This window comes from Arachis hypogaea, chromosome 10 (genome assembly GCF_003086295.3).
Source record: "Arachis hypogaea cultivar Tifrunner chromosome 10, arahy.Tifrunner.gnm2.J5K5, whole genome shotgun sequence".
NCBI lineage: Eukaryota > Viridiplantae > Streptophyta > Magnoliopsida > Fabales > Fabaceae > Arachis > Arachis hypogaea.
The window spans coordinates 96,835,303-96,850,021 of NC_092045.1; the positions used below are offsets into that span (position 1 = coordinate 96,835,303).

The window sequence follows — 14,719 nt, forward strand, 5'->3', positions numbered from 1 at the left end:
TTTTATCATAAATTGTATCTATCCTATTATTTGTAAATAAAAACAAAAAATTAATTACAATTTAAAAATTAATATCCTTATAAATTATGTAAATATCTAAAAATAACAATTTAAGAAAGCGTATTTATAAAATTTAAAACTAACAACCTAAGTAAATAACTTAAATTTTAAAAAATAACAACCTAAGTAAAACAATTTAAGTAAATAACTTAAAATTTAAAAGATAACTACCTAAACAAATAACTTATAATTTATAAATAAAGTTTTAAAATTTTTTAATAACGACACCTAAGTAAATAATTTTCAAGCTCAATGTATTAGCGTCACACAAGCTAAAAATTTTCCATTTTTTAACTACTAAATTAGTTCAATTTTTTAGGTACAATAAAAAAATTAGGTATAGAAAAATATATATTAGTTTTTTTAAAATAGTATAAATAATCTCACATTTTAAAAAAATAAGTAATTTTATTCAATTGAATCTAATATTTCGTAGTTAGCAAATTTGTTTATTATAAATTATGTAAATAAAAAAGATATTTTTAAAGACATTTGCTTATTTAAGAGTTAAAAAAAATATTTTTTAAATTAAAAAGTCTAAACAAAGTGTTTAAATTAGCCATTAGAAATTAGAATTAGGTTATTTTAAATAATTACATATTTAAAATTAATAACTAACTTAATTATATCAACAATATTTTATATTAGAAATATAAAACTTTATGATATCGTACATTAAATTAAAAATTAACAAAATATCAACGATATTAATTGAAAAAAAATCACAAATAATAACCAAATAATATTAACTTATATTTAAAAAATTTCTAAATTCTAAACATAAAAATAAAACAAAAAAAATAACAACTTAAGAACAAATAATATTTTCACTAAAACAAATATATATTTGGCATTATTCTATTAGATAGACTTAAAAAGAAGATTCTAAAATATGTGCATTCAAATTTTCAATTTTTATTCTTAATCTTGATCATTTTACAAGTTGAAGTATCTCCTTTCGCCCCCAAATCTTCAGACTCCAAGAATACTCGCTTTGCTGGTGTGATAGCATTTTCCAACACTTCAGATCCACCATCGTCTACAATCTTGTTGGAGAATTCAAGTAAAAAATTCTGTACAAAATACTACGTTAAATAAAAAACATCATTCTCAAATTTTATTTTAACTTAATAATATTTTTTAAATAAAATTAGACTTCAATTTTAAGAAAACAAACAAAAAAAATCTTTTGGAGGAAATAATCACAACTTGAACACTTAAAATTCTTTGTAAAAGCATAGGTAGATCTCTTTAAATTTTAAAAAAATTTAGGTAGAATTTAAAATTAAAATTTTAGTATAAAATAAAATTGAAAAATTAGCTCCATGTAAATCTTGTCAATTTTTTAAAATGTCATAGTTACTTAATTGTTTCACAATGATGTGTTGATATCATAGTTATTAAAATTGGACCGGACCGGCCAGTTCAATCAAAAACCGATGAAATAGATCCTATACCGGTCTGGTACGATAATTAGACCGTATAAGGAAGGGAACTGGTCAAACCTGGAATGAACTGTTGAAAACCGGTCAAACTCAGTAAAGACCGATTCAATCGAACCGCTTGAAAATGCAAATTTGTTCAAAATATTGGAGGGAGAGTCCGAACCCCTGTCCTCAGGGAACAAAAGCGTCATCACAGCAGGCTGTTATATTCCTTATTCATTTATATGCAAATTATAATATATATTGTAAATCCCGCTAAAATCAGTAAATAATTATTCAATAAATTGAATTTTAAATAGAAAAATTAAAAATGCAAAACTAATATCAAAATAGGATAGAGCTCGTCAAAACGAGAATTTTGATACTAATTTCAAAAAATTTAGCCCAAAGTTGGACCGGATGAACCGAACCGGTTAAACCAAGGCCCAAACCGGGCCCATGGGTCCAACCGGACCCATAATATAAAAGAAGCATCAGCTTCTTCTTCCTCATTCATACCCCAGAGAAGCAAAACAGATTTGGGGAGGAAGAAGAGCCCCAAACCCTCATCAATCTTTGATCCACCGTAACTTCCTCATTTGAGCTCCGATCGCCGTACCGTTTGCGGCCACGCGTCCAGCGCGTCGAGCTCTACATTTTTGTCAGATCAATTTTACCGGTAAGCTTTATTTTCGTTTTAGAAACTCTACCTCTCTTTCTTTGGTGAAATTGAAACCCTATAGTGAAATCTTGTTCAATTTTGTGTTTTAGGTTTGAGTTAGCTTCCGGAGCTTTTTGGGCTCGAGCTATTATGCTTATGGGTATGGTAAGGATACTCTAACTCTAGCTCAAGCTTGCATTTATAGTGGGAAAACTGAATTTGAAACATGTGTATGAATTAGGTGTAGATTAAGTGGATATATATGCATTGGAATTGAATTGGGAGTATTTGGAAGCTTTTTGGTGATCAAGGCTTGGTGTGTGGCTGGTTCATTTGAGCTTGGAGGGGCTATGTTTTGCTTGTGAGGCTGCCTTGGGTGGAATAAAGTGATCGACCAAGGTATGGTTTAGGTTTCACGTGTTTAACATTTAAGGTGTTGTTAAAACGTAGGTTAGAGAGCCATAGGTTAAGTTGAAGAGGTTAAATGCATTAAATGGTTGGCTTGTGATGATATTGGATAAATTTATGATTGAGTTTAAATTGTTGGCTTGTGATGATATTGTTGATGTTGTGGTATGTATGCTCTTGGACTTATTAATGATTGGTTGTGTTGATGTTGGTATATATATTAATGGATTATGGTTGGTGTTTGTTAATAAAAAGTTGTTATATGAGTTGATGGGTTAATGTATGTGAAGGGTGATAAATGTGTTAATGGAATAATATATGTGAAGGGTTGCTCATATATATATATATATATATATATATATGATATATGTTGATGCAAATTTGTGGTTATGACATATTGGATTAGCTAAAGGTAGCTTGAAGTGGTTGTTGATGAATTGGAATTGGATATGTTAACAACATGCAGGTTTTATAGGTAAGGATTATGAATGTGGTGAAAATGAGGTTTGGAGGTGGTTTGGTAAAAAGTGATTTTAGTGAACTTTGAAAGTCCATAACTTGCTCCTCAAATTTTGGATGGAATCGTGGTTTGTTTCAAATGAAAGATGGTTTTATAAGCTTTTAAAAGATATCAATTTTGTGAAAAACTGAATTTTGTGGAGAAAGTTATGGATGATGGAAAATTGGTATATAAAACTGTGATACAGGAGCTAAAAACTGGTGTTGTAACAGCTTTCTGGGTCATTCTGCCGATTTTGGAAAAACACCCATCCACGGCGTGGCGTGGCATTTTGACGACGCATGCGCGAAAATCCATTCGTGCGCGTGACCTATGCGTACGCGTGACTGCTGCATGCTGCAAAAACCAGTTTTTGGCTGTTTTAAACCAATTTTCCACTTCTAAATCTCTATTTTCTTCCTTTTAAGACTTAAAGTATGGTACTAGGTCCAGTAGATAAATGAAGCTAGAAAAATAAGATAACTTGAGGGTGAAGTAAGAGATAAATAATGGCTTTATGAAGAAGATAAGAATATTAGAGAAGTTTAATGCTAAGGCTGGATAATTGATGATGTATTGTTAATGAAAAATGAAATGGCTTATAGATGATGATATCTGAGATACGAGTTTCCCTGATAAGGACCGTGGCTTGCCACCACGTGTTCCAGGTTGAATCCCGATACTCTGTTGACCCTACGTCGTAAGGGTGACCGGGCACGTATAAATTCCCGGGTATGGATAGCCCCCATTGAGTAATTTGAATGATAATTGATTGTGAAATCTATGCATAGACTCTTGGGGATGCGTAACGAGGGACAGTCTAAGATTTTCGGACTTGCCGGATTGGCTGGATAACCGACAGATGATCCTCATCAGCCATAAGATAGGCATGCATCATATGCACTTGTTTGTTTTGATTGCTATGCATTTCCTAGATTTGCCTAATTGATATATATTACCTGCTACCTGTTCTATTTGCTACTTGCACTATCTGCTCATTAGTTCTGCGTGAACTTGTTTGGTTTCTTGTCTCTGCTACATTATGGATGATGGAGGGATAGAGGATAGGGTGATATGGTTTGGGGTTATGTTGATTTGAAATTGAGTAAGTTAGGCAGATTTATATTACCTACCCCTGTTTATGGCTTCTGTTTAGTAATTAAGTTGGATAACTGAATAACGGAGTTCTAGGATTGCCTATGGCATTCTCAGGACCTTATTTATTATACACGTGACACTTTTACCTTGCTGAGAACCTCCGATTTTTATTTCACACTGTGTTGTTGTTTTTCAGATGCAGGTCGAGAGGCTCCTCGCTAGACGTCTGGATCCTTGAAGCGAAGTAGTTGTTGGGTGTATTTTGGATTTCTGTTTGTATATATGTATATATGTATTTAACTTACTCTCCAAGTAACTTGTGTATGCTGCTCCTCATAGAGGTTGAGGAAGAGATAGGAGTTTATTTTGGTATTTTGAGTTTTAAGTATTTTGGAATATCTGTATATGTATGTATGTGTAAATATATATATATATATATATATATATATATATATATATATATATATATATATATATATATATATATATATATATATTCTCCGGCCATCCTTGACTTCGCAGGCTGAGTCAGGAGCTGGTTATGTTGTTTCCTTGACTTTCCTTTTCTCTCTTGTTTATCTTTATCACTACCTTTTAGGTTTCTTATCATACAATTAATTCGATTCCTCGAGTGTTGCACTTTTCATTTGCGAATTTGTTTTACCCATTTTTCAAGGCTCCTAGTTGAGTATCTATTTCCTTATTTTATATATATATTATTTTTAGAGGTCGTAATACCACAATATCTCAGTCTTATGACTTAAACATAAGATTAAGTATAGTAGGGTGTTACATTATGGTATCAGAGCAGTTCGTTCCTATAGAGCCTGAGAACGGACTGATTATGCTTCTGTGCATTCTCTGTGTATGTGTCTATGTGCTAGTAGGATATCTAACTAATATAAGTAGCATACATGTTCGTGAGGTAAAGTGTGACAGGCACTATATCCTTGGAATGTTGAGAATTGATAATTGAAAGAGATGTGAGATGAGAAATGGTAATGACTAGTGATGATTTGGGGTCGATGACTTTGTTGGATATGGAAAGTGTGCCAAGCACTATATCCTTGGAAGGATGAACTTGTTGAATGATGAGAGTGTGCCAGGCGCTATATCCTTGGGTTAAGTATGATGGTGTGCAGGGTATTATGTCCCTGGAATTGATGTACGATTGATAATCTTTTCTGCTGTAAGAGTGTGTAAGGCACTATATCCTTGGGTTACGCATGCGAGTGTGTCCGACACTATATCTGTGGGTGAATAAAGTGTGCCCGGCACTATATCCGTGGGTCAATAGAGTGTGCCCGGCACTATATCCGTGGGCGTGGCAGAAAAGCTACATCCGAAAGGATGTGTCGGGTTGGCATTTACAGCCCGACAAGTGATATCACGAGCCAATAGGATAGACATTCATCATATGCATCTCTTTTGTGCTTGTTTTCTTTGATTACTTGAGTTTGCCTATTTGTATAATATGCCTACTTGATTCTTGAATTACTTGTTATATATGAATACTACCTGTGTTTCACTTGTTTGCATTATCTATGATTGTCTGACGATGAGGAGGATAGGTAGGTGGTGGCGATGGGGTCGCATTGAGGGTAGGTTGGCGAAGGCTGTGGGATACAGCGGTGTGGTTTAATATTAGTTAGAAATTACCTAAGTCTAGATAACCATATTTACGGTTTATGGTTTAAGTTATTTATTTTATTAAGGCTTGGATTTCTGTATCGATGTGAAGTTCTAGGATTGCCTCTGGCATCCCAGAACCTTATATCTTACATTATTGGTCACTATTACCATACTGAGAACCTCCGGTTCTCATACCATATTCTGTTGTTATTTTTCAGATGCAGGTGGCAACCCACCTCGGTAAGTTGCTTGGTGGTGACAGAGCGGAGGATCTTCTTTCTGTTTTGGAAGTCTTTTGATCTCTTTTGTTTACTCTCTCATCTTTGGTATTTTACTTTTTCCTAGAGGCATTACTTTGAGAGAAAAACTTGTATAAGCTGTTTTAACTTTCCAATTTCTGTATGGTATGTGTATAGCTAGCCGGCTTAAACTTTGCGAGCCGTGGCTAGATCATTACACTATTATATCCTGCTATTTTGTTATATTATATCTATACCTTGTGCTTTAAGTTAGAAGCTTCGTTAGTACATTTTGCGCATTTTAAATCCTGTTTTTGAGCTATATCCTTCATCGGGCTCCTAGAATACACTAATTCTTCTATATATTATATGTATAAGCTTTAGACTTATCGTAACCTCTGATTAACCTTTGCTTTACGACGCGAGGTAAAGTTTAGGGTAATCAGTGTGTTACAATACCTCTCGTTTAGACTTAGGCATGTTGGGGACACCGTTTACATGGTCTAATAAACGTAGAGGGGCCGATCTTATCCAAGAAAGATTAGATAAGATTTTTGCTAGTGCTAATTGGATAAATCTCTATCCCTCTTTAGTGATGCTTAGATTATCAAAAACAGGTCGGATCATGCGCCTCTTCTAATGAATTTCAAACCGAGTGTTGAAATATCAAAAAGAAGATTTAAATTTCAAAAAAGATGGTGCTCTATGTTAGAGGTTAGGAGGATTATTTGTGATGTTTGGAGGGAGAGAATATAAGGATCGGCTATGTTTATTCTGGCGCAAAAGATTAAAGGATGCAGACATAAATTAGTACAATGGCAGACATCAGGCAATCAGAACTTAAGAAAGGCAATTGAGCAATTCACTAATTGCATAGAGGAACTAAGATTAGCTGGAATTTTTTGTGACACCGAACTGATAGAATTGGAGAGAAAACTTGAGATAGCTTATCATGATGAAAAAATGTACTAGAAAGCCAAATACAAAGTCAAGTGGCTCAAAGAGGCTATCAAAACACAAAATTTCTTCATCAAAAGTTTAAAATCGGAATGAGGGATAATAAAATTTAGAGGCTTGTGAGTCCTTAAGGCGAGGTAGCTACTTCAAATGATATTGTAGTAGTGGCTGAAAATTACTTCCGAGGAATTTTCACTTCAACTTGCCAAGCTAATCCAAATTTGTTTTTTACGGATTTCAAACCTAAGGTTACAGCTTTCATGAATCTTCGGTTACGAAAGTTGGTCTCTTTTGACAAAGTGAAGATGTCTACTTTTAGTGTACATCCTCATAGTACTCCAAGGGATGACGACATGACTGTAAAATTTTTTCAACATTTTTGAGATTTGGTTGGCAGGGATGTATTTCGAGCAATTCGTAGTTTCTATACATGTAGAAGAATACTAAAAAGTTTAAACCACACACATATATATTCAATTCCGAAGACCCCAGATGCCTCTAATATGACTCAAATAAGACCCATTAGTGGCATAATAGAAGGAAAAATCTTTGTAAAAGTGTTTCAACATTTTTGAGATTAGGTTGACAGGATGTATTTCGAGCAGTTCGTAGTTTCTATACAGGTAGAAGAATACTAAAAAGTTTCAACCACACACATATATATTTAATTCCGAAGACCCCGGATGCCTCTAATATGACTCAAATAAGACCCATTAGTGACATAATAGAAGGAAAAATCTTCGTCCACTGACTTTATTTTCAAAATCATCTCTTTAAAATCCTTAAAGGATGACTTATAAAGTTTGAAAACCGAAAAATCCAAGGCACTATTCAGATCTACCCAAACCTCTTTCTAAACTCCTTTAGCTTGAAACAAAGAGAAAAAAATTCAAGACAAGGCTTTATCTCTAAAAATTCCATCAAAAACTCAAAACATCGAACAAAAGCCTAACCATTCGGATGGAGCTAAGATGGAGTACAGTTAAGTTGTTTCAAAACGTCACCTTCAAAAGTCGTAAAAGAAAGTTTTACTCGCAATTCTTCAAGAACACAACTATACATATAAAAATATTCAAAATATATTTTTATGTGAAAAACGCAATCAGCCCTAGTACATGGAAGCAATTCAACCCAGAACCCTTTTTAACTATTTTTGCAGCATCAATCTCACCCACACTACCAGTGTCTACGAAAAGTGACCCTCAAGTTTTTACATCTTCATTAACTCAATTGTAACAATCATCATCAACATCATCAAATTTTTGTTTCCCCCTTTTCTCACCCATATTTTTTCAAAAGAAAACTGAAAAAAAAAATGAAAAAATTAGAAACAGAAAGCGAGAAAAACTAACCTCTTTTACTCATTCTTTACTATTTCAAAACATGTTTAAACGTAACTTCACTTGATTTAATGAACACCTTCAAGAATTCCAAATGGATACGATAAACATTAAATAAAATGTTTTAGTTCCAAACCCATCAACACTGCTTTTTTTTCTCAGAAACCAACGGCAATAAAACTACTTGGAAACTAAAGCTACAACCACTTTTCATTTAATGACAAGGCCTTTTATTTTTCTTTTTTTTTCAAGAAAAATACAACTATTGCTTTTATTTGTTTTAAATTCATTTTAATAAAACATGCTGAACTAGAGGCTCCATATCCTTATCAAAACACTGAGTTATAACTCAACAAAAAGCTCAACCTGTTTTATCAAAATACCACCAGACCAAATTTGGGGGTTGTGATATGACCGTTATACATCGGTTACAAGTTATAATTCGGTCATAAACATTATAGATCAGCTGTCAATAACTGACATTCAAACGAGTATCAAAACGTCAGGTATGTCATTAATCTCCACTTAAAATATTATTATTCGGAGACATAACGGTTACTTCTCATTTCATATATAAAGAAAATGGTAAGAAGGTTGTGTCAACACATTGCATTCTATAAAACTTATTATTCACATACTGACTTGAGCATTGAAGTGTCTTTTGTAGGTACCCTTTTTCTTGTTCTCTCTTTATCGACGTATACCTCATCTTGACGAAAAACTTACAAATATTCATCGATAGACGAGTTATACACCGGCCAACTTTCACAAAAACAATTATCAAAATGAAAGTAGCATTATTTTCCTAATTAACAAGAGATAATTTTAGTTGAGTGTGCTGAAATTATGTCCAGATAAGTGAATGTGCTATTCCTTGAAAAATACTAAATTATCAATGGTAATAAAAATAACACTAATAGAATATTTATAGGGTATCATGTTTGATAATTTTAAGAAATTAACAAATTTAAAATTAAGATTTATATTTGAATTAATAGGTAAAATGAAACTAGTCTTATTTTAGATAAGCAGTGTTACTTTGATAAAAGAATTAATAAAATTTTGTTATTGATATAATTATTTTAACAAAATAATTAAAAATATGATTTAACTATTTTGTGTCTTAAGAACATACTTTAAGAAGATAATAATAATTTAACATTTTTAATTTTCTTATGTATTTAATATATTAAAAATATAAACAAATTTATTTTTTAATCTTTTAATAAAATATTTTTTTATAATTTTTTTAAATATATCTTTAAAAACAGATTAGCAAAATCTTTAAAAAATATATAAAATTTAATTAAATTGAAACTAAATATTAAAATAACAGATTTTATTTTTAGTTTTAAATAAAATTATTATTATGATATATAATTTTATAAATATTAATATGTTATTTTATATAATTTAAAATGAAATTATAGTATTGAAGATGTTCTAATTACTCAGTTTTACCATGCATGTTTTAATTGTGAGGATACATAACAAATGTTAATTTTTAAAATACTTTTACGTATATTAGTATATTGATATTTTAATTAATTTTAATCATTAATTTTAATTATATATTTTTTATAATTAAAATTAACGATTAAAAATGACTGAAATATTAATATATCGATAATTTTAGAAATTTTTATAATTTATAACCTTGAGCTTGTTTCGTCACTTCCAACATAATAACTTAATAATAAGGTTAAAGCTATACAAAGATGCACAAGCATGTTAGCCTTGAAGTGAGGAAGGCACGCTTAAAAAAGAGAATAATAACTTGAAAAATGTTAAGAAATTATTATAATTTATTTTTTTATTATTATTTAGTTATTAATTTTTTTAGTTTAATTTTTTAATTTAATAATTTAATAATATATTTTAATTTATTCGATATTTTTAAATATTAATAACTAATTAATAATAAAAAATAATAAATTTTAATTTCTCCAATAAACTTTTGATTATATATCTCTCAGTTTTTAAAATTGGAACGTTAAGCATTTGAATTGGGTACGCAACAACTAAAGAGTCCAACCAATGAGGAGCGCGTGGAGAAAGCATAGCTATTTGTTCAAGTATTCATCTAACTGTTGAAGATTCAAGATCAACTGCTTATTTCAGTGTGTAATCATTTACTTTTTTTTTTAATTACATCTATTTTTATTATTATGGCCGGTGAAGCCAAGTAATTCAATAAAATTTCACCGTTACGGAGTTTTAAAATTCCAATTAGGTTTGGAGCATCAAATGACGTGTGAGAATGTTCATAATATATGCTAGTTAATTTATTTATATAGTACGTAGTTTTTCACGATATATTGAATTCATATGTTGACTTTGCTCCAATCATATGTAACATATATATATCGACAATGCCTCGTGTGAAAAGTGAGAACAGAAACCTTTTCCTTCAATAAATATATCCTATAAGAAACACCACTAAAATTAACGGTATAATTATCAATAATATTAAAAATTGACTATAAAATTGACGCTAAAAACTGTCGTTTTTAAATCGGTTGATGTTTTAAAAATCTAATAAAATAGTTAGCTTATCGAATTGTCAATAAATTTTTAATAAAATTGATAATAATTGTGTCTATAATATAAATTTAAAATTTTTACATATTTAATAAAATCTACTACAAAAAAATATCAGATATCATCAGATTTATTGATAGATTTATAAAAAAATTTCGACGGAATAAACCAAACGATATAAATTTCATCGATAATTATTTATTAGTAAATTTTTTTGTCTGTCGTTAATTACCGGTAGATTTAGCAACAAATACAAACTTTTAATTAGTGAAATTTTAGATTAATAATTACCGACAGATTTAACTAACAGTAAATCTGACATTAAATTTAAATTTAAAATTTTTTAAAATATTTATTTAAAAATTTAATATATAATTTATATATTTAAATTTAATAATATCTAAATTAACAAACTTTAAAATTTTATAATTTTTTATAATAATTTATCTATAATTCTTAATTAATATGATAATATCTGATATCTTTTAATAAGATATAATGGCCAACCCACAAATAATATACTTGAAACTATGTCCAATATATATATATATATATATATATATATATATATATATATATATATATATATATATATATCATTGAATGCTTGCATTATCATATCTACAAAATAATTTACATTTTCTTGCAACTACATACAAAATGGAGACAACTATAATTAGATAAAGCAAGGATCATGTATGAGGAATGATAAAAAAAATCTAAATAATTCATATATTGTCACAAAAAGCTGCAAATGGTATGTAAGACCATCTCCAATAGGGAACTCGTTCCAGTTCCTGTTTATGGCCCACCTGTCATAAAAAGTTACTCCACATCAGTTTTTGCGTCATAAACAGTAAATAGGAACTCAAAGCATTTATCTCTTCTCCATTAGGAGGAACTAACTTTAGTCCCTATTGTGGTCCCACTTAATTAATTAATTAAAATACTTATAATTAATATAATAATTTTTTAAATAATGTAATTTAAATATTTAAATTTAAAAATAATTCACTATTAAAAAATATTAATATTAAATAAATTCATATATAACAACAATACACAATATAAAATTTGGGATAGAAGTAAACTTGGAAGAAGATGAAGAAAAGTAGAGGAAAGTGTGAGAATAGAAGTGTATGTAAATGATATATATAAAGTATTAAAATATTAATTTATTAATAATAACGGTAACATAATAATGGTTAGTTTTTAACTACTAATTTTGCAACGGCTAGTTTTACAACTACTAATTTTAATAATGTCGTTAGTATTTTAAATTTAAAAAATAAAAATAACCAACCCAACCAAAAATTATTTTGTAAGATGTAAAAATTAAATTTATTTTTTAATGTAAGTAAATTTAATTAATTATAATTTAATATAATAATATAAATAATATTTAATATTAATTATAATATAAATAATTAATATAAATTATTAATTAAATAAAAATTTAATTATTTAATCTAATTAATTATTAAAATTATTAATAAATTAATTATAATTTAATTATTTAATATAATTATTTATTATAATTATTAATAATTTAATTATTATTTAATTATTTAATATAATTATTTAATTATTTTAAATTTTATATAATTATTTATTTTTATAATAACTTGCCAAGTGGCAAGTTATTATTGGTTTAGTTGAGTCCCTGTTCAGAGAGACCCTTCACATTGAATCCCGTGAAGAAACTCAGTTTTTCTCTCCCTCCAACGGTTCCTACTTGCTTTTGTTCAGGGCCTCAAAACTATGCCCATTAGAGTTGCTCTAAGTATGTAAGTATGTAATCTTTGCAGCAGAAGCAAATTCTTAATTGACTTAGTCAAATGGTTTTAGAGATTTAATAGTAACCAATGAAGCACGAATATTTTTCTGAATTATCGTGTTTGCGTATTGAACACATTTTAAATATGACACTCATTGATATTCGTTCGACACGCGTATCTATTGTGTCTAATTGTGTCTTAATAAAAAAAGCTTTCAGACACGCTTGGACACACTTAAATACCATCACGTGTCTGCGTGTCCAGTCTTATTCTTAACAGATATTCTTAAAATAAATTTAAATATAGTATATATTATTATTTATTAAAACAAAAAATATTTTAAATACTTGGTATAATTAAAATAAGACATTAAAAATAATTAAAAGTTTTAATTTATATTTTAATATCAATAAAATATCAAAATATTATTACAATTTATCTAAAAAATACTTTATATTTTATATATATGCGTGTCTGTATCATGTAAAATTTTAAAATTTACGTATCGACGTGTCCCATATTATATTGTGTCCCGTATCCATATCGATATTCATGCATCATAAATAGTAATAAATTATTCAGTCAATAACCTGAACAAAGCAAGACAAAATTATATAGTCAACAAAACATACAAAACAGTGCAAGAGGTAGCAACAATTGTCAGACATGGACAATACAAATTTACTTCAGTACGCTCTAATTTTCACCTTAGCCATAAATTCATATTTACTCTTCAATTTTTTCTATTATTAATAAAAAAATAACATTTCATTTCATTTAACACTTAAACTATAGAACACTATATGACTAAATATTAGATAATGTAAATATTGACATACAAAAATATATTATGATACTAATATTTAGTTTTTGCATGACCACACATTTCACTTAATGCGAAAAGTCGAAAGAGCAGCAACATATAATAAAATTTAAAAAATTAACAACAATCAACAATAAATTAATAATTAACTAAAAAAATTAATAAATTAAAATTAATTCAAAAAATTAACAACAATTAATACTAATTATTCAACCAATCAATACATACATGTTACTTCCTTATCTAATAGTAGATCAAACCATCACTCACAAATACAGACAATTATTCAACTAATCAATTTCTAATGAATACCATATAGCACTGAATTTTAATGGCTCCTCAATCCATTTTTAGTAACAAATTGGCATTTGAATAAGGGACAAATGAAAGTGTTAATTACACTTACTGTGTTAATTACACTTACTGCAGCAACATAATGTAACTCAATATTATGGAAATTTATGTGAAAGACATTATATTCATTGGGAGAAGAACTATCCATCCATATCACCAATGTTCAAATTCTAAAAAATCGACTCTCCATTGGGGCTCTTACTTGTGATCCCCACCACCATATTAATCAGTATGCTATTACATAGACTAGAATTTAAAATAAGAACCAGAACTAGATATAATTAAATAGATAAAAAAAATAATAGATATAAAATATGAACAAGAAATTATAAATAGAATAAGAAAAACAAAGATACAAAAATCAGAAAAGATTTAACAAGTCGAGCACAATCATGAGGCAAAAACCCATAGCAACTATTATATATCCAAATCAAAATTATTACACACCAAAAGAATTGGATACTTTATCATAATTTTCAGTCTGTGAAATTGCAAAACTAAAAATAGCAGAGTTAAATAATTACCTAGTAACAAAAGAAACTTTGGAGAATTAAGCAATGACAACTGAAAATAGCAAAGTTATACAAATACACGAGGTATTAAATAAATTTGATGAGTTATTACAAGCTAAACATAAATTGAAAGTTTGGTCCTGAAAAAAAAAATTAGGATTTAGGGTACGGTATAACTACTCTAAATTAATTAGTGAGTGAGTTACCTAGAGATAGTAGTGGTGTGAAGGAATTTTCTAGCGTTGCGATACTACAGGTGGTGCAGTGGCGGTGGTGGTGACCAACCGGCAGGTATTTGGCCTAACCACCATCTTAGAATTAACGAGAAAACACTTCAAACACCCTCATTATCAAAGATGGTAGTAAGGATGCTTGAAGTGCCTTCGGTTTAAC

General features: G+C 29.1%; 1 long non-coding RNA gene across 1 annotated transcript; it reads left to right on the top strand.

Moving 5' to 3' along the window:
• The first annotated feature begins 1,995 nt into the window (after positions 1 to 1,995).
• LOC112718315 (uncharacterized) lies at positions 1,996 to 4,538 on the top strand. Its single transcript, XR_003160758.2, has 4 exons — positions 1,996 to 2,163; positions 2,256 to 2,310; positions 2,387 to 2,544; positions 4,347 to 4,538. It is a non-coding gene; the product is annotated as an uncharacterized lncRNA (long non-coding RNA).
• Positions 4,539 to 14,719: the final 10,181 nt, after the last annotated feature.